The 20,779-nt window shown below is 47.4% G+C and overlaps 1 protein-coding gene across 2 annotated transcripts in view; it reads left to right on the plus strand.

Moving 5' to 3' along the window:
* Positions 1-913: 913 nt before the first annotated feature.
* Positions 914-20,779, plus strand: part of PXYLP1 (2-phosphoxylose phosphatase 1) — a 146,496-nt gene continuing 126,630 nt past the window's right edge. Inside the window, exon 1 of one of the 2 annotated variants that reach the window (XM_075340812.1) lies at positions 914-1,109. The gene's annotated coding sequence lies outside the window, so the exon portion shown is untranslated. Of the gene's footprint in view, positions 1,110-18,111; positions 19,263-20,779 lie in introns of those variants that run through there. The other variant, XM_075340813.1, reaches the window with a different exon arrangement.

The following is a 20,779-nucleotide window of genomic DNA, read 5'->3' on the forward strand; positions in this document are numbered from 1 at the left end:
TTTCGGGTGTGTGTGTTTATTTACTGTAATTTACAGATTAATCATGGAGGGTGTCTCATAGACGCCTGACATGATTAATCTAGGACTTATTGGCAGCTATGGGCTGCCAATAACTCCTTATTACCCCGATTTGCCAACGCACCAGGGTAAATCGGGAAGAGCCGGGTACAGTCCCAGAACTGTCGCATCTAATGTATGCGGCAATTCTGGGCGGCTGCTGACTGATATTGTTAGGCTGGGGGGCTCCCCATAACGTGGAGCTCCCCATCCTGAGAATACCAGCCTTCAGCCGTATGGCTTTATCTGGCTGGCATTAAAATTGGGGGGGACCGCACGCCGTTTTTTTTAATTATTTATTTATTTCTAATTTTTTTTTTTTTCCAATTCAACAAGCTTTATGGGCTTGTTTGAACTGAAAAATACATGAAACAATTGTTGACAAAACTGCAGCCAAAAACGCACCAAAAAAACAGCAAAAATGCACCAAAAAAGCACCTACATTTTTTGTGACATTTCCAGGCTCTCTCTGACAAGGTGCAGTTTTGGCTGCAGTTTTGGCTGCAGTTTGTGAACACAAAAAAGAAGCAGCGTGCGCATGTAGCCTTATACTGTGATGTGCAGCTTGCGGCTCGCTTTGAGCGCTAGTCCGGCCGGTAGCCTCCACCACTGCGATCAGCCTGCCAGATCCCGGCCTCTGCTCTGTGCCACACGCCCACATCATTATTACTTTTCATTAGTGTCCATGAAAGTTTCAGCCATGTACCGTTCACCTGGAGCTAGAGCTGCCCGAGAAAAAGATGGCGGCGGAGCCCTCTCCCTACCACCTGAGGACACGTACAGTGGCAGACAAGTGACGTTTACATAGCAACGGTTCCTAAGCAGCGGCAGGAGTCCGGCAAGGTGAGAGGTGGGCGGCGCTGGACACAGGGCACAGGCTGTATGCCCGGCGGTGTGCCGCTCCTGCTGCCCCTGCGCTGTGTCTCCTCCTCTTCCTCCCTCCACTTTCCCTCATTCATCGCTCTGCCTCCGCCTTCTCCCTGTCTCTGCACAGTCTTGTGCTCCCTCCTGCTCTTCTCTGCGATCCTCCGGCTCAGGGACCAGGCTGCCAGGTAGGTGCTGCCCCCGACCGGCACTGCAGCCTCCTCCTCAGCCCGGCCAGGGGTGGGGGCACGGTACAGCAGGGTCTGTCAGCTCCAGGGCTGTATGGGGACGTGGAGCCATTCCCTGCATCATAGAGCCCTGGGTGGGCACCAAGGAGTTAACCCTGAAATGGACCAGTGACGTCACCACCAGGACCCTCTGGGTGGTCTCTCCCCCATTTGTTTGGAGCAGCTGGCAAAGATTCCTCTCTCCATTTGTATGGGCTGAGATTTTTGGAAACTGTGTTTGCTGGTGTGTGACCCACATCATCTACAAGGGGAACCTCAAAACAAGGCTGGAGACTGAGGAAAGGAGGCTAGGGGCTAGGAATGGAGACTGAGGAAAGGAGGCTAGGGGCTAGGAATGGAGACTGAGGAAAGGAGGCTAGGGGCTAGGAATGGAGACTGAGGAAAGGAGGCTAGGGGCTAGGAATGGAGACTGAGGAAAGGAGGCTAGGGGCTAGGAATGGAGACTGAGGAAAGGAGGCTAGGGGCTAGGAATGGAGACTGAGGAAAGGAGGCTAGGGGCTAGGAATGGAGACTGAGGAAAGGAGGCTAGGGGCTAGGAATGGAGACTGAGGAAAGGAGGCTAGGGGCTAGGAATGGAGACTGAGGAAAGGAGGCTAGGGGCTAGGAATGGAGACTGAGGAAAGGAGGCTAGGGGCTAGGAATGGAGACTGAGGAAAGGAGGCTAGGGGCTAGGAATGGAGACTGAGGAAAGGAGGCTAGGGGCTAGGAATGGAAACTGAGGAAAGGAGGCAAGGAATGGAAACTGAGGAAAGGAGGCTAGGGGCTAGGAATGGAGACTGAGGCAAGGAGGCTAGGGGCTAGGAATGGAGACTGAGGCAAGGAGGCTAGGGGCTAGGAATGGAGACTGAGGAAAGGAGGCTAGGGGCTAGGAATGGAGACTGAGGAAAGGAGGCTAGGGGCTAGGAATGGAGACTGAGGAAAGGAGGCTAGGGGCTAGGAATGGAGACTGAGGAAAGGAGGCTAGGGGCTAGGAATGGAGACTGAGGAAAGGAGGCTAGGGGCTAGGAATGGAGACTGAGGAAAGGAGGCTAGGGGCTAGGAATGGAGACTGAGGAAAGGAGGCTAGGGGCTAGGAATGGAGACTGAGGAAAGGAGGCTAGGGGCTAGGAATGGAGACTGAGGAAAGGAGGCTAGGGGCTAGGAATGGAGACTGAGGAAAGGAGGCTAGGGGCTAGGAATGGAGACTGAGGAAAGGAGGCTAGGGGCTAGGAATGGAGACTGAGGAAAGGAGGCTAGGGGCTAGGAATGGAGACTGAGGAAAGGAGGCTAGGGGCTAGGAATGGAGACTGAGGAAAGGAGGCTAGGGGCTAGGAATGGAGACTGAGGAAAGGAGGCTAGGGGCTAGGAATGGAGACTGAGGAAAGGAGGCTAGGGGCTAGGAATGGAGACTGAGGAAAGGAGGCTAGGGGCTAGGAATGGAGACTGAGGAAAGGAGGCTAGGGGCTAGGAATGGAAACTGAGGAAAGGAGGCTAGGGGCTAGGAATGGAAACTGAGGAAAGGAGGCTAGGGGCTAGGAATGGAGACTGAGGAAAGGAGGCTAGGAATGGAGACTGAGGAAAGGAGGCTAGGAATGGAGACTGAGGAAAGGAGGCTAGGGGCTAGGAATGGAGACTGAGGAAAGGAGGCTAGGGGCTAGGAATGGAGACTGAGGAAAGGAGGCTAGGGGCTAGGAATGGAGACTGAGGAAAGGAGGCTAGGGGCTAGGAATGGAGACTGAGGAAAGGAGGCTAGGGGCTAGGAATGGAGACTGAGGAAAGGAGGCTAGGGGCTAGGAATGGAGACTGAGGAAAGGAGGCTAGGGGCTAGGAATGGAGACTGAGGAAAGGAGGCTAGGGGCTAGGAATGGAGACTGAGGAAAGGAGGCTAGGGGCTAGGAATGGAGACTGAGGAAAGGAGGCTAGGGGCTAGGAATGGAGACTGAGGAAAGGAGGCTAGGGGCTAGGAATGGAGACTGAGGAAAGGAGGCTAGGGGCTAGGAATGGAGACTGAGGAAAGGAGGCTAGGGGCTAGGAATGGAAACTGAGGAAAGGAGGCAAGGAATGGAAACTGAGGAAAGGAGGCTAGGGGCTAGGAATGGAGACTGAGGCAAGGAGGCTAGGGGCTAGGAATGGAGACTGAGGAAAGGAGGCTAGGGGCTAGGAATGGAGACTGAGGAAAGGAGGCTAGGGGCTAGGAATGGAGACTGAGGAAAGGAGGCTAGGGGCTAGGAATGGAGACTGAGGAAAGGAGGCTAGGGGCTAGGAATGGAGACTGAGGAAAGGAGGCTAGGGGCTAGGAATGGAGACAGGAAAGGAGGCTAGGGGCTAGGAATGGAGACTGAGGAAAGGAGGCTAGGGGCTAGGAATGGAGACTGAGGAAAGGAGGCTAGGGGCTAGGAATGGAGACTGAGGAAAGGAGGCTAGGGGCTAGGAATGGAGACTGAGGAAAGGAGGCTAGGGGCTAGGAATGGAGACTGAGGAAAGGAGGCTAGGGGCTAGGAATGGAGACTGAGGAAAGGAGGCTAGGGGCTAGGAATGGAGACTGAGGAAAGGAGGCTAGGGGCTAGGAATGGAGACTGAGGAAAGGAGGCTAGGGGCTAGGAATGGAGACTGAGGAAAGGAGGCTAGGGGCTAGGAATGGAGACTGAGGAAAGGAGGCTAGGGGCTAGGAATGGAGACTGAGGAAAGGAGGCTAGGGGCTAGGAATGGAGACTGAGGAAAGGAGGCTAGGGGCTAGGAATGGAGACTGAGGAAAGGAGGCTAGGGGCTAGGAATGGAGACTGAGGAAAGGAGGCTAGGGGCTAGGAATGGAGACTGAGGAAAGGAGGCTAGGGGCTAGGAATGGAAACTGAGGAAAGGAGGCTAGGGGCTAGGAATGGAAACTGAGGAAAGGAGGCTAGGGGCTAGGAATGGAGACTGAGGAAAGGAGGCTAGGAATGGAGACTGAGGAAAGGAGGCTAGGGGCTAGGAATGGAGACTGAGGAAAGGAGGCTAGGGGCTAGGAATGGAGACTGAGGAAAGGAGGCTAGGGGCTAGGAATGGAGACTGAGGAAAGGAGGCTAGGGGCTAGGAATGGAGACTGAGGAAAGGAGGCTAGGGGCTAGGAATGGAGACTGAGGAAAGGAGGCTAGGGGCTAGGAATGGAGACTGAGGAAAGGAGGCTAGGGGCTAGGAATGGAGACTGAGGAAAGGAGGCTAGGGGCTAGGAATGGAGACTGAGGAAAGGAGGCTAGGGGCTAGGAATGGAGACTGAGGAAAGGAGGCTAGGGGCTAGGAATGGAGACTGAGGAAAGGAGGCTAGGAATGGAGACTGAGGAAAGGAGGCTAGGAATGGAGACTGAGGAAAGGAGGCTAGGAATGGAGACTGAGGAAAGGAGGCTAGGGGCTAGGAATGGAGACTGAGGAAAGGAGGCTAGGGGCTAGGAATGGAGACTGAGGAAAGGAGGCTAGGGGCTAGGAATGGAGACTGAGGAAAGGAGGCTAGGGGCTAGGAATGGAGACTGAGGAAAGGAGGCTAGGGGCTAGGAATGGAGACTGAGGAAAGGAGGCTAGGGGCTAGGAATGGAGACTGAGGAAAGGAGGCTAGGGGCTAGGAATGGAGACTGAGGAAAGGAGGCTAGGGGCTAGGAATGGAGACTGAGGAAAGGAGGCTAGGGGCTAGGAATGGAGACTGAGGAAAGGAGGCTAGGGGCTAGGAATGGAGACTGAGGAAAGGAGGCTAGGGGCTAGGAATGGAGACTGAGGAAAGGAGGCTAGGGGCTAGGAATGGAGACTGAGGAAAGGAGGCTAGGGGCTAGGAATGGAGACTGAGGAAAGGAGGCTAGGAATGGAGACTGAGGAAAGGAGGCTAGGGGCTAGGAATGGAGACTGAGGAAAGGAGGCTAGGGGCTAGGAATGGAGACTGAGGAAAGGAGGCTAGGGGCTAGGAATGGAGACTGAGGAAAGGAGGCTAGGGGCTAGGAATGGAGACTGAGGAAAGGAGGCTAGGGGCTAGGAATGGAGACTGAGGAAAGGAGGCTAGGGGCTAGGAATGGAGACTGAGGAAAGGAGGCTAGGGGCTAGGAATGGAGACTGAGGAAAGGAGGCTAGGGGCTAGGAATGGAGACTGAGGAAAGGAGGCTCGGGGCAAGGAATGGAAACTGAGGAAAGGAGGCTCGGGACTAGGAATGGAGACTGAGGCAAGGAGGCTAGGGGCTAGGAATGGAGACTGAGGCAAGGAGGCTAGGGGCTAGGAATGGAGACTGAGGCAAGGAGGCTAGGGGCTAGGAATGGAGACTGAGGAAAGGAGGCTAGGGGCTAGGAATGGAGACTGAGGAAAGGAGGCTAGGGGCTAGGAATGGAGACTGAGGAAAGGAGGCTAGGGGCTAGGAATGGAGACTGAGGAAAGGAGGCTAGGGGCTAGGAATGGAGACTGAGGAAAGGAGGCTAGGGGCTAGGAATGGAGACTGAGGAAAGGAGGCTAGGGGCTAGGAATGGAGACTGAGGAAAGGAGGCTAGGGGCTAGGAATGGAGACTGAGGAAAGGAGGCTAGGGGCTAGGAATGGAGACTGAGGAAAGGAGGCTAGGGGCTAGGAATGGAGACTGAGGAAAGGAGGCTAGGGGCTAGGAATGGAAACTGAGGAAAGGAGGCTAGGGGCTAGGAATGGAAACTGAGGAAAGGAGGCTAGGGGCTAGGAATGGAGACTGAGGAAAGGAGGCTAGGGGCTAGGAATGGAGACTGAGGAAAGGAGGCTAGGGGCTAGGAATGGAGACTGAGGAAAGGAGGCTAGGGGCTAGGAATGGAGACTGAGGAAAGGAGGCTAGGGGCTAGGAATGGAGACTGAGGAAAGGAGGCTAGGGGCTAGGAATGGAGACTGAGGAAAGGAGGCTAGGGGCTAGGAATGGAGACTGAGGAAAGGAGGCTAGGGGCTAGGAATGGAGACTGAGGAAAGGAGGCTAGGGGCTAGGAATGGAGACTGAGGAAAGGAGGCTAGGGGCTAGGAATGGAGACTGAGGAAAGGAGGCTAGGGGCTAGGAATGGAGACTGAGGAAAGGAGGCTCGGGGCTAGGAATGGAAACTGAGGAAAGGAGGCAAGGAATGGAAACTGAGGAAAGGAGGCTAGGGGCTAGGAATGGAGACTGAGGAAAGGAGGCTCGGGACTAGGAATGGAGACTGAGGAAAGGAGGCTAGGGGCTAGGAATGGAAGCTGAGGAAAGGAGGCTAGGGGCTAGGAATGGAAGCTGAGGAAAGGAGGCTAGGGGCTAGGAATGGAAGCTGAGGAAAGGAGGCTAGGGGCTAGGAATGGAAACTGAGGAAAGGAGGCTAGGGGCTAGGAATGGAAACTGAGGAAAGGAGGCTAGGGGCTAGGAATGGAAACTGAGGAAAGGAGGCTAGGGGCTAGGAATGGAAACTGAGGAAAGGAGGCTAGGGGCTAGGAATGGAAACTGAGGAACGGGGGCTAGGAGCGGAGACTGAGCAACGGGGGCTCTGGGCTAGGAGCGGACCCTTGGGGTTGGAGACTTGGGGCTAGGGGCTCAGGGCTAGGAATGGAGGCTGAGGACGGGGGGCTGGGAGCTGGAGACTAGAAGCTAAGGCTGTAGCCTTTGTGCTGGAGACTGGGGCCTCGGGACTAGGAATGGGGGTTGAGGTAAGGAGACTGGGGCTTTACCCTGGCCCCATATTCTCACCATATAGAGTAGGTTGGGGCCAGATGCCGCAGACTGATTTCTGATACCTCTGTAAGGACTTGTTAGGTTTTCATCAGTTATTGACTTGGTTGGGATTTTCAGGCTTACTGACCCACACGTGTGTGTATATATATATATATATATATATATATATATATATATATATATATATATATATATATATATATATATATATATATATATCTCTTTGCACTTTTTGTACATGGCCCTTTCTCTACTCCAGTTATATTTTGCAGGGTTTTTTTCTTTCTGGCTCCTTATGAGATGTCATGTTAGGGGAAAAAAAAAAATCTTCCTTTTGTTATTTTTGCGGTGCCAGATTCTGCTCCAAAATCCACATACTCCTTGAATTCTGTGTAAATCAGCTTCCCATTCATCAGGAGGGGTAACCTGCCCCTGGTGCGCACTGTGCTGAAAGCTGGAGGATGATGATCACTTCGCTGAGTTTTTTGCAGCTGAAAGGAGCAAAAAGTTTTGGGGATATTTTTTAGAGAAAGATTTGGAGAGTTTCTGCATCTAAAACTGCTCCAAACACCTGACTATGAAGAAAGTCTCTTGAGGGAAAGCCTCAAAATTTGACTTTATAATCAATTGAGGAAGGAAAAAACATCCCATTCAAAAATCAATATAAAAATGCCCCCAAAAACTTGTTGTTAGAAGCTTTTTCACACTGAAAAGCTGTGAACCCATCCTTCATTCTCCAGCTGAAAAAGCAGCATGTGCGCAGTAGGAATGTTTTCTAGCTTATTTCATGTGAATTCCGTTTTTCGTGTGTATTTGGAGCGGATTCTGCTCAGTAATCTGCATCAGGAAATTCAGTGTGAACACTCCCTAGATGTCCGGAAAGGAATTTGGGAGCAACGAAGGCTGCTTTCACACTACGTTTTTTTAACATGCGTCATGAACGTTTTTGTGCTGTAAAAGCGGATCCTGTTTTTACAAAGAAAAATGCATGTGTTATTTTGCAGGATCCTGTCACTTGAAGTTTATGGGCGGGCAGAGTCATGTGATCGGGAGTGAGAGGAACTGAACATGACAGACTGGGAGCCGGCATCTGACAGCTGCCGAGGCTCATAACCAAGGTAAACATCGGGTAACTTGCTTGGATACCCCATATTTACCTTGGTTACGAGCGTTTGCAGCTGCTAGGAGCCGGGCTCCCTGCACACGTAACCAAGGTAAACATCGGGTATCCAAGCAAGTTACCCGATGTTTACCTTGGTTACGGGTTTCCGCAGCTCTCAGGCGGGGGAGAGAGAGAGATGAGAGGGAGGGGGAGAGAGAGACTGATCACACCAGGCTGGTTTCTGGGCATGCTCAGTAGAGCAAGCAGGATCCTGTCTATCAGCATGCCGGCGTTCACATACGTTTGCGTGCAGTATAATCAGGATCCAGCGATTTGCAGTATTTTGGATGCAGCTCAAAAACGCTACAAGTAGCGTTTTTGAAAAAAAGTTAAACTGCAAGTCGCTGGATCCTCACTATAACGCACGCAAACGCAGGTGAACGCATGTTGACGCGAGTCCATTGCAAATTCATTGAAATGAAAACGTATTGGCACTGGATGCGTTTTTGCGTTAAAAAACCGTTCAGGACGCATGTTAAAAAAACGTAGTGTGAAAGCAGCCTAAGGCAGAAAACAAGCGCAATAGGGTCTTCGCTGGCTACAATAGGGGTAGGGATGAGATTATCTCCTCACCTGGGATCATTGTGTGTGACACAACTATTGACGCATTTGTATCAGGCTGCTGCAGATCAGCGGGGGATGCACAGCGGGACGATCAGGATAAAATGCGGTTCCTCTGTGCTGCCTCAATGGATGCGAATGACCCCAAATAGATATAAGCTGAAAATGGTTTATTAGTCTGTGCATTTCAAGGCAATCTAGCCCCTTCTTCAGGACCACTCCATGGTTTAGCCCTGAGGAAGGGGCTAGATTGCCTTGAAACATGTACACTAATAAACCATTTTTACTTTTAATCTATGTAGGGTCCTTCTCGTCCATTGAGTCGGCGCAGAGGAACCGCATCTCCATCGTCTTATAAAGGAATTTGTGACTTTTACAGGAAGGATTGAAATAGTGAATCTCGTGTGCGACACGCTCCTGGTATATAGGAAAAAATAACTTCTGGATTTGTAATTTTTCCCATGAGCGTCTGCTTCTGCTGTCTGACCCCTGTCACCGCACATTCTGCATTATGGCATCACCTCCAGCAGTGCTGCCATGAGATGCAAAAGCCGTTACACAAGTGTCCTTCTTTATTATATTTATAATTAAAGGGCATCTGTCATCAGGTTTTTGACACTTAATCTGAGAGCAGCATAATGTAGGGGCAGAGATCTTGATTCCAGTGATGTCACTTACTGGGCTGCTTAGTGTAGTTTTGATTAAATTATTGTTTAATCAGCAGTAGATTATCATTAGGACTACTTGATCTGTTGCCATGTAGTCCAGCATATTTATGAGCTCTGTGTAACCCTCCTACACCACTGACTGGCAGCTTTCTCCCCATACAGAGTGTACACAGAAAGCTGCCAATCAGTGGTGTGGGCAGGCTTATAGACCTCCACATTCAAACAACTGTTAGGCTATCTGTAGAGTTGAGCAAACATCTAATAATCCGAGTCCGGCGGATCCCTCGCGGGTTGGAAAAGAAGTCCGGATCCGATCCGGAATCCGGACCCATGTATGTGTATGGGGGAGCGGATCCGGGACGAGAGAGAGAGAAAAAATAAAAAAAATAATTCCGGGTCGGACCTGGATCGGACGCTGAAACCGCGCGGATCCGGATCCGCTCAACACTAGCTATCTGCCCAGGGGACTTTGTACCTGCGGATATATGCGCAGGTACGTCCGCAGGTTTCCCGCAGCTGCTCGCCAGAATCCGCAGCTATTTTTTAGCTGGGTAGTACAGTGAAATAGCTGCGGTAAACCTGCGGACATTCATGCGGCTTACCTGCGGTAGTTCTGGCCTCTATCTCCATAGTGGAGAGCCGGGATTTCCACAGGTAATTCCGCAGAAATAATTGACATGCAATTACGTGCACCTGTGGGAAATCCGCAGCCGCACATATCCGCAGCATGGACACAGCACTCCCCATGTCCCATATGATAACATGGGGAGTGTCTGTACATGCTGAAACCTGTGGCTTTATCTGGAAAATCCGCGGATTTTCCACAAATAAATCTGCAGGTTTAATCTCCTGTGGGCACATAGCCTAAGATCTGCAGCAGAGAAAACTGTGATGTTATCAAAATGACTGCAAACAGCTCAGTAAGTGTCACATTGCTGGAATAAGGGTCTCTGTCTCTACAGCATGCTGGCTTCAGCTTACATAGCACAAACCTGCTGACAGATTCCCTTTAAGGTCTGCTTTTGTGCGGGTGATATTTACAGATGAGACTAATTTTCCTCCAGTGTTTTGCTAATCTGTAAATCGTTGCCTCCGTCTGTCAGCGTGCGGGGTGGAAACCTCCCTCTGGAGGAAATGACAAACAAATTGATTCTCCCGTTGTTTTCGTGAACTGAATTAGGAAAATGAACTTCCTGATCTATAATCATCATTAGGGCTCGCTCACATCTGCCATCAAAAACTGCACTGATTATCATCCAGAAAAGTTGGATGAGTGAAATCCATTCGATATCCCATATATCATGTGAGGGCGCGGGTTGTTTTTTTTTTCTCACCCAGCATCCGTATGCAACACATTTATTTTCTCAGTAACTTTTATTGTACAATCATTTACAGCAACATTTAGTGTCCTACGCTCCAGGATGGTAATCGATTCATAACCAAACGCCCAGCATAGATGGTCCTTGTGCCGTGTGTTTTTAATTTTCACACCCATTGAGTTACATTGGAGAGTTTCGTCCGATATACGCTGCCATGTATGCAAGATGCTGCAATTTATTTTTTACTTTTTTTTTTTTTTTTTTTTTTTCCTCAGCTCAATTTTAGATAAGGAAAAACTCACAGATAAGCATTGCCTCATTGACTAAGGGGTACTTCTCACATAGCGAGATCGCTGCTGAGTCACGGTTTTTGTGACGCAGCAGTGACCTCATTATCGATCTCGCGGTGTGACACTGAGCAGCGATCTGGCCCCTGCTGTGAGATCGCTGCTCGTTACACACAGTGCTGGTTTATTTTTTGGACGTTGCTCTCCCGCTGTGGAGCACACATCGCTGTGTTTGACAGCGAGAGAGCAACGATCTGAATGTGCAGGGAGTCGGCGTCTGGCAGCCTGCGGTAAGCCGTAACCAAGGTAAATATCGAGTAACCAAGGGAAGCCCTTTGCTTGGTTACCCGATATTTACCTTGGTTACTAGCGTCCGCCGCTCTCACGCTGTCAGTGCCGGCTCCCTGCACAAGTAGCCGGAGTACATATCGGGTAAATAAGCAAAGCTGTTTGCTTATTAACCCGATGTGTACGCTGGCTAGGAGTGCAGGGAGCCAGCGCTAAGCGGTGTGCGCTGGTAACCAAGGTAAATATCGGGTAACCAAGCGCTTGGTTACCCAATATTTACCTTAGTTACCAAGCGCAGCATCGCTTCCACGCATTGCTGCTGGCTGGGGGCTGGTCACTGGTCGCTTGTGAGATCTGCCTGATTGACAGCTCACCAGCGACCATGTAGCGACGCACCAGCGATCCTAACCAGGTCAGATCGCTGGTGGGATCGCTGGAGCGTCGCTAAAGTGTGACGGTACCCTTATATTAGTGCCAGTGCAGGGCGTATAATATATAATTGCTTTGCACTCGGTGTATTTATACTCTGATGTGAGTGAATGCTGTCAGAAAGTGTGAGGACTACTTTCAAGATATAGCAGTGTTATATTAGTAGTATAGTGGACCTATTTCTTAAAGGGATGAAAAATTGTTACACCTAATTGACCACGTGCACACATGGAGTATTTGGTGAGGTTTTGGTTTTTTGTTTTTTTTTTACCTCAGTAATTGTAAGGCCATGTGCACACATTCAGTATTTGTGGAGTTTTTACCTCAGTAATTGTAAAGCCACGTGTACATATTCAGTATATGGTGAGGTTTTTACCTCAGTAATTGTAAAGCCACGTGCACATATTCAGTATATGGTGAGGTTTATACCTCAGTAATTGTAAAGCCACGTGCACATATTCAGTATATGGTGAGGGTTTTACCTCAGTAATTGTAAAGCCACGTGCACATATTCAGTATATGGTGAGGGTTTTACCTCAGTAATTGTAAAGCCACGTGCACATATTCAGTATATGGTGAGGGTTTTACCTCAGTAATTGTAAAGCCACGTGTACATATTCAGTATATGGTGAGGGTTTTTTACCTCAGTAATTTTAAGACCATGTGCACACGTTGAGAATTTGAAGTAGTTTTACCTCAGTATTTGTAGCTAAAACCAGGAGTGGGATAATCAGAGGAAACCTATAATAGAGACACGTCACCACTTCTGTATATTTTACCCACTCCTGGTTTTGGCTTACAAATACTGAGGTAAAAAACTCACCAAATACTCAGTGTGCACGTGGCCTTAGATAAATTAAGTCACTTGCTTTTTTTATCACCTTTTTTGTCTCGTCTTGCTGTAAATAAAGCAGCTTTATTTTTTGTACATTTTGGTATTTGATTTTTGACAAACCTTTGATACAGTCTGGTGTAGATTACAAGTGTTTTTTAGTTTCCGCTGACAATACGTATATGGGTTTTTATCGCCCAATTTTCCACATCTAATTCATGTCTGTGGGAAAAATTTGCACATAAAACTCAGCGAACTATAAGCGAAAATACATTAAGATATCACCAAAAACTCACCTTGAGAACTTTAACCTTACCCAGCTGAGGCCTCATGAATGTCAAAATCTAGAGACTCCTTGGGTTTTTTTTTTTTGTTTTTTTTTTTGTTTTTTAAATTATAGAGATGGTTGTTTACAGTGGGGAATAATACACTGCCGATTTTGCAAGTTTTCCCACATACAAAGAATGGAGAGGTCTGTAATTTTTTTTTTTTTCCAAATGTTTTTATTAAATTTTTCAATTTTTATAAACATAACAAAGACCTTCATGGTTACAAAAGAAGAACATTCCTCTGACAGAATAAAACATAATAGGGGATATTGTCCCAACTTAAAATTCCAGACTGCTCTTTGGTAAGTCGTTAAAACCTGTGTCAACCCTAGGTATTTCCGAAGTTGCTGATGTGTCCCGATATACCCTTATCTGCTCATCTTCTCCGCTCTCCACAACCCACTACTGGATGATTCTTAATTTACCCAAGTTGTCTTGGATATCATTCAAGAGATACCACTCTGAGTGTGTAAAAGGTGTCATCACATTATTTATCTCTCCCGGGGTAAATTGGCGTTCAATAAAGTTTCTCCATCTCCCAAAAAACTTGCCTGTCAACCTGTCTTTGTCCCTTTCCGCTGCCATTTTTTCTAGTCTCAATAGGTTGTGTAATTCGCCAATGACTTCCTTCATGGATGGGCTCTCTCTGTGTATCCAGTGTTTTAAAATACATCGTTTGGCTATCATGGCTATGTCATGTAGTATTGCAAAATTTTTCTGTCCCTGCGCCTCCGAACCCCCTCTTACTCCTTTCTCAAAGGAGTGAAAAATCCACACCATTAACTCTAAATCACTAGAAATTCCCCATGTTGCTCTAACAAATGCCCTAACTTGATTCCAAAACCCCTGAATTTTCTTACATTCCCATAATCCATGTAACATATCTGTTTTCTCTTCTTGACACTTAGGACATCGCATATCTCTTCCTGGTATATTGAATCCCAAGATAGCCCTATGTAAGATTCTAAATTGAGTGTCCCTCCATCTCTCATTAGTAACATGTTTCCGCACTTGTACCCAACCCTTCAATATGGTGCCCACCACTTCTTGTCCTTTCAATTGTTTCCCCCAAGCTGTTAGGGTACGGCTATCTTCCCTAGATATAAGCACCCCCCGAAATATTCGGTAGATATGAGAGACATTGACACTTGCTATATCACCTTCCATAAGTTCATCAATCAAACTTCTGTTCAGTTCCCTTCCAAGCTCACTCAGATCTCCAAGCACCCCAAATTTTAATTGTTCATATTGGATAATATGCGAGCTATTGAGGTCATACTTATCTAGCACTTCTTTGCCTGTCATCCACCTTCTCTCCTCCACATTCATAACGTCTTTCACCCACCTAATGCCCTTCTCTTTCCATCTAATAAACAGCTTGTTTTCTCTTCCCAAGGGGAAGTTTGGAGATGCCCAAGGGTTCAAGTACTTAGACACTTTCCATGAAAGACTCAGCTTCTTTCTCACTGACTTCCAGGTTAACATAGTGTCTCGGAATATGATTGAGCACCTTATGTGCCTTTCCACCTTGGACAATGGAGAGTGTAGAATGGACGTCAAATCCCATGGTGATGCATACTTAGCTTCCATACCGTAGTCTGAGTGCCTACTCGTCCCTCTCATCCAATCCAACACATGCCTCATTATACACACCAGATTATATCCCCGAACATCTGGGAAGCTAAGTCCTCCCTCCTCCGCTGACTTCATCAGTGTACGCAATTTTATTCTGGGTTTCCTTCCCCTCCATACAAAATCCGCATACGCAGAGTTCAGTCTATTCACATCCTTTAGTTTTAGTAATAACGGGATTGTCTGGAATGGATATAGTAGTCTAGGAAAGCTCATCATTTTTATCAGGTGACATCTTGCCAGAAGTGGTAGAGGCAGACCCTTCCATCCCTTGATTTGTGTTATAATTTTCCTTATTAACGGTCCGTAATTTAGCTCGTAGATCGATTCCATCGTTCTCCCTATATGTATTCCCAGGTATTTAATTGAAGTCTGTGCTATAGGGATGCCACAGAAACAACCCTCCTTTGCGTTTCCCCCTGTTGGTCCTTGAGGCCCCCTCAGAAACATGATCTCGCACTTTTTCTTGTTTAGCTTAAATCCCGATATTAGTCCAAATTTCTCAATCAAGGCAAGAGTCTGTGGTAAATCTGCGCTGGGGTCCCCCATATACAGTATAACATCATCAGCAAAAAGCGCTACCTTTATTTCCATTTCCCTTATCTTGATCCCTTTAAAGCTGTTCTGTCCCTGTAAAATTCTTGATAAAGGTTCAATTGCCAGGTTGAATAGGAGGGGAGATAGCGGGCAACCTTGTCTTGTTCCCTTCATCAAAGGGAACACATCTGATAAAAAGCCCGGAGTGTGTATCCTAGCTCCCGAGTTGGCATATAGTGTTCTGATATAAAGTCTCATTTTGCCTACTAATCCTATGGCCTCCATTACCCTGTCTAACCAGCTCCAGTTTACATTATCGAACGCTTTTTCAGCGTCAAGAGTAACTAGGGCTGGTTTTGCCCCTTTCCCAGTGCACTCTAATCTCACTGCGTCTAACACTAGAATTGTCCTCCGGATGTTAGTGACAGCATTTCTCCCTTTAATAAACCCCACCTGGTGTTCTGTAATGATCCTAGGTAGAATCATGGCCAATCTGTTAGCCATGATCTTGGACATTATTTTTAAATCCTGGTTTATAAGTGATATGGGCCTATAGCTAGAGGGATCATCTAGATCTTTGGTCCCCTTGGGGAGTAATTTGATATATGCTACATTAGAATTTTTGGGAATTTCCCCTCCTTCCAGTAATGCGTTAAATACAGCCGTAAGATCCGGTGAGATCAGATCCTTCATAGCCCTGTAAAATTCGCTATTAAACCCGTCAGGTCCCGGTGCCTTGTTGGTGTTAAGGTCCCCGATTGTTCTCATTACCTCCTCCACTGTAATAGGTGCATTCAAGGCACTCAAGTCTTCCTCATTTAACCTGGGCATGTGTGCTTGTCTCAGCCATTCTGCCTCGTCAGTCATGTCATTCTCTCCTGGCCCATATAATTTTCTATAATAATCTCCCAGCAGTTTATTAATTTCCTTAGGGTCCGTGGTCACCCCTCCCCCCTTTGTTTTCAGTTTGGGGATCACTGTCATCTTTCTGCTGCCCCTTGCCAGGTTTGCCAACATTCTCCCCGCCTTGTTGCCGAATCTATGCAACTCAGCTTCTTTGTGCGACCAGAATAATTGTTCCTTCCTTTTGGCCCAATCGTCAAATCCCCTTTTCGCCTCCAACCATCTGTCTTTAGCTGTGGGAGATCTGTTTGCCAGGTACTTAGTGTAAGCTACCCGAACTGCTTCACTCAGGGCATTATAATTTTCATTCGTTTTTCGTTTGATCATGGCCGCATACCCCATCAATCGACCCCTCAGTACCGCCTTTGCCGTTTCCCAATATAACACTGGTGTCCCTTTATGTTCCTTGTTGTCTTCTATGAATTCTCCCCACCACTCTTGCAGTATTTTTTGGAAGTTTTCTTGTCTAAGAAGAAAAGATGGAAATCTCCATATGATATCTGTACCTCTCTTGAATTTTTCTCTAATGCCCAATCTCACTGGACTATGATCTGATATCACCATGTTCTCTATCTCACAGTTTTGTACTCCATTCACTAGGTCTTGAGATATCCAGAACTGGTCAATACGTGACCAACTATCATGTGGGTGTGAAAAGTGCGTATATTCTCTATCATGCGGATGCGTTAGTCTCCAGATATCTTTCAATCCTACATCTTCTAATGTTACCTCTCTATTGTCTGACCTCCTGTCCACGTTTCCGACTCCCTCCTCCCTCCTCCTCCTATCCTCCGCTGAGTCTGGAACTGTGTTAAAGTCTCCTCCCACTATTATGTTAGTCCCCCCCTCTGTTAGTAATCTGGCCTTTATGCCTTCATGAAAGGAGTTCTGTTGTGCGTTTGGACCGTAAACATTATAAATGCTAAGTTTGCCCGCTGGACTAATGATTGTTAAGTGTTGCCACCTTCCCTGGTCATCAGCCTCGTGTGTCACTACTTCATGGCTTAGTTGTTTATTTATAAGAATCATGGTACCCGCTTTCCTGCCTTGTGCTTCCGCCCCGTATACGGTGCCCACCCAGTGTTTCTTCATGCGGAAAAAATCCTCCTTCCCCAAGTGCGTTTCCTGTAATAGTGCAATGTCTGTTTTAAGTCTTTTCAGGTGTCTCAATATCATTGCTCGTTTGTTAGGAGATCTCAGACCTTTAACGTTCCACGTAATTATTTGTACCATGGTTACTAATGCATTCTGCTTTTGCTGGTCCCTCTCCTGTGGGCCCTAGCCTCCCGATAGGCGAGACAATCATCACTAAATACCTTGTTAGCCCCCCAAAGTTGACACTTCCCTTCCCCACCTTGTAAGTATAACAAAAGTAACAAAAAACAAGTAACTGTGAAACATGTTTTCCCTATCGAGAAATTTTTGGCACTTTTCGCCATGTTAGTGACTTCCACTTTTCCTGACCAAACCATCAAGCTCCCTAGTCCCCCCCCCTTAAAGTATACATTTTATCCCCGGACCATCATGAACGAGCCCCGAATGATATGAGGAGATTGAGACATTATGTTAATACCTCTCAAGAAGAAGAGAAAATTAAAAAAAAAAAAAAAAAAACAAACAAAAAAAAGGGTAATTTGGGTCCAACTTAGCTCTGAGTCCTGGAAACCATCCTGACGTTCAGATTAGATCCCCTTCAATTGTGTCTGCATGCCGATCTTGGACAAAGGAAAGAGGAGGTAAGGGAAGAGGGGGGGAAAGGAGAAAAAAAAAAAAAAGGGAGGGGGGAAGGTGAAGCAGGGAGTAAAAGGAGGAGGCCCAAAAATTGGCACATAGCCTCCCCTTCCACCCCTCATGACCCCTCGACCCTCTCTCCTTGACAAAAAATACGAAAGGGATCTATTTGATTTCAGTTATCCTGAATCTTCCCCAAGAGTTAGTCTCTGTGATCCGTGCGAGGAGTAGGTTGTTGTAATCCTGGGCTTGTTCTCCTCTCCTTTCTGCTCTCAACTTGCGTTTGCTCTCTGAGATGTTTCGGATCTTTTCCTGGGCTCATGGAAAATCGTCTTCTGTTGCTCCCCTCTTCACTAGATCCCCTCCCCTGTCCATCTGGCCGGGACTTGTCTGGCTCTGCCATGATAGCATTTTCTGCTTCTTTATAATCTTTGTAGTAAGCAAACGAGCCATTGGGGTTTTTAACTTTTAGTGTAGCAGGGTACATCAGCTGACATTTTATTTTTTTGTTATACAGAAATGTGCAAATTTTGCTAAAATCTTTTCTTCTTCTGGACACTTCAGCCGAGTAATCACCAAAAATCAGCAATTTATTGCCTTGGTAATGTAACGGGCGCTTTCGTTCCCTAAAGGCCCTCAGTATTTCCTCCTTGTGCTTGTAATCTAGATATTTAACTATCACCTGTCTAGCCCTCACCGGGTTTTTCTTGTTGAGATTCTGTTCCTCTCCCTTGTTCGCCTCTTGTTGTCGCAGTGGTCCCACTCTATGAGCCCTTTCTACTCTGAATTTTGCCTTTATGCCTAAGGCCTGAGGTAGCTCCAGCTCACATATATTGTCCAGTTGCCCCAATGAGACCGATTCTGGCAGCCCGACTATACGTAAATTATTTCGTCTCGACCGATTCTCCAAGTCTTCAGCCTTGTCTTTCAGATATTCATTAGACTTCACTAGACTTGCTATTTGTCCTTGCATAGCCAAAATTGTTTCTTCAGAATCAGATATTCTCTGTTCCGTTTCTGCCAATCTAGATGCCTGGACGTTTATCTGATTTTGCATAGCAGCCAATGATGTTTGTATGGCTGTCTCAATGACCACTTTGATCTCTTTTGACAGATGTGATGTCACTTCTACAGCTAATTTTTTATAATCTATATTGAGCTCCTGGTTGTACTTGTTTTGGCCTCCAGGTGGTGCTATTGTCTTATATTTCTTATTTTGCACTGAGCTTTTCCCTCTCTCTGCCAGCAGTAATTTGCATGATTGAGACATTGGTGTCCCTGGCTGCTTCTTGTTTTCTTTACAGGGGGTACTAGTGTTTCTGGCATGTAGCTTCTGGTGAGGTCTTTCAGGATTAGGTCCCTCATGTTGCTTAATTATTTTCCCTTCTCTTCCTGCTGCTCCACTGTGCAATCTATGCTTGCTAATTCCTCCTTCCCATCTCTCTTCCATGTCCATGTCGCCTTCATCTTCCCACTGAGATCCTTCCTCTTCTGTCCCCTGCATCCATCTCTCCACAGCCCCCTCCTCTTCTGTCTCATAGCTCGCAACTCCTTTATCTCCCCCTCTCCTAATCTGTGTTACCGCGGCTTGCAGCTGGGACTCCGTCCCCTCCTCCACCAGACTCTCCGGCGCCATGTTAATTTCTTCCTCCACACATGGCACTTCAGGATCATTGCTTCTCCGGGACATCTCGCTGCAGCCAGCACTTCTCAGGAGGTACCGCTCCATGCCTGCTGACTTCTAATTCCCCTCCAAGGTCTTTTTGTCTCATCCACGTGTCCGGGTGAGTTATTTTCTGTCGGTTTCTCCGGGGGGGTGGCAGGAGCTTCCCCTCTATGCTGTCACCTCAGCCAGGACAGGATCCGGAAGTCCGGTCTGTAATTTTTATCGTTGGTACACTTCAACTGTGTCAGACAGAATCCAAAAAAAAAATCCAGAAAGTCACATTGTATGATATTTAAGTAATTAATTTGCATGAATTAAGTATTTTCCCATTCTTTGTAGGTGGGAAAACTTGCAAAATCTCAGGGTATGAAATGCTTATGTTCCTCTCCTGTATGTGGTAATGGTCATTTTCGCATATACAGTGAAGGAAATAATTATTTGATCCCTCGCTGATTTTGTTTGCCCACTGACAAAGGCATGAACAGTCTATAATTTTAAGGATAGGTTGACCATAGGACGCATGCGCCCGACAGGGCCATTCACTGCTATGGAGCGCACTGCGTTAGCGTGTGCTCTGTTTTGTGCCATTTTTTTGCACATATATACGTTTCTGCAGACTGACACCCGAACGTAGGTGGACTACGTTTGGGTGTCCGTCTGCAGAAACGTATATATGCAAAAAATGGCACAAAACGGAGCACACGCTAACGCAGTGCGCTCCATAGCAGTGAATGGCCCTTTCGGGCGCATGCATCTGGAACACGCTTTGCAGAGTGGGGGATGGGCGGTCCGGACGGATGCTCCGACGGGACCTGTGAGCAGAAGGTAAAACGCAATGTGAAAGGGGCCTTATTCCTTGCTGCAAAATGCAAACAAATTTCTACAATGTGATTTTCTGGTTTTTATTTTTAAGTCTATCTCGCTGTTAAAATTAAACTACCCTTAAAATTAGACTGTTCATGTCTTTGTCAGTGGGCAAACTTACAAAATCGGCAAGTGATCAAATAATTATTTCCTTCACTGTATATGAAAATATTCTCATCTTTGACAAACCCTTTCCACATGAATGAAGCCCACACCCAACGTACCTGTGAGGAGCAGCTGTTCTATGCATCGGATCATGTAATCCGTGTCAGCAGAGTAAGGCTGGGTTCACATAGCGTTTGCCGCTACGTTCATTGACTTTGTCAAGGGTGGCCAGCATCCTAACCCCCACAAAACAGGATACAGGCATGTGTGCCAATGAGGCCTTTGACAATAACGATAGTCAGTGTGCCCTGTCGTGCATCATTTTATACACCTAGTTGAGGCAGGCAGCAAGACTTAGTCGACTACATCTTTTTGCCTACCTCCAATCTATGACTGACCCATTTAAATCTGGTTTGGAGTAAGCTCTTGTCCAGATGACTAATGCTGGGTTCACACATAGCGACGTAGCAGCGATCACGACGGGCGACCTGACCTGATCAGGATCGCTGGAGCGTCGTTACATGGTCGCTGGTGAGCTGTCAAACAGGCAGATCTCACCAGTGACCAGCCCCCAGCCAGCAGCGACGGGTGGAAGCGGTGCTGCGCTTGGTAACTAAGGTAAATATCGGGTAACCAAGGGCTTGGTTACCCGATATTTACATTGGT

Source organism: Anomaloglossus baeobatrachus, chromosome 3 (assembly GCF_048569485.1).
Source record: "Anomaloglossus baeobatrachus isolate aAnoBae1 chromosome 3, aAnoBae1.hap1, whole genome shotgun sequence".
Lineage (NCBI taxonomy): Eukaryota > Metazoa > Chordata > Amphibia > Anura > Aromobatidae > Anomaloglossus > Anomaloglossus baeobatrachus.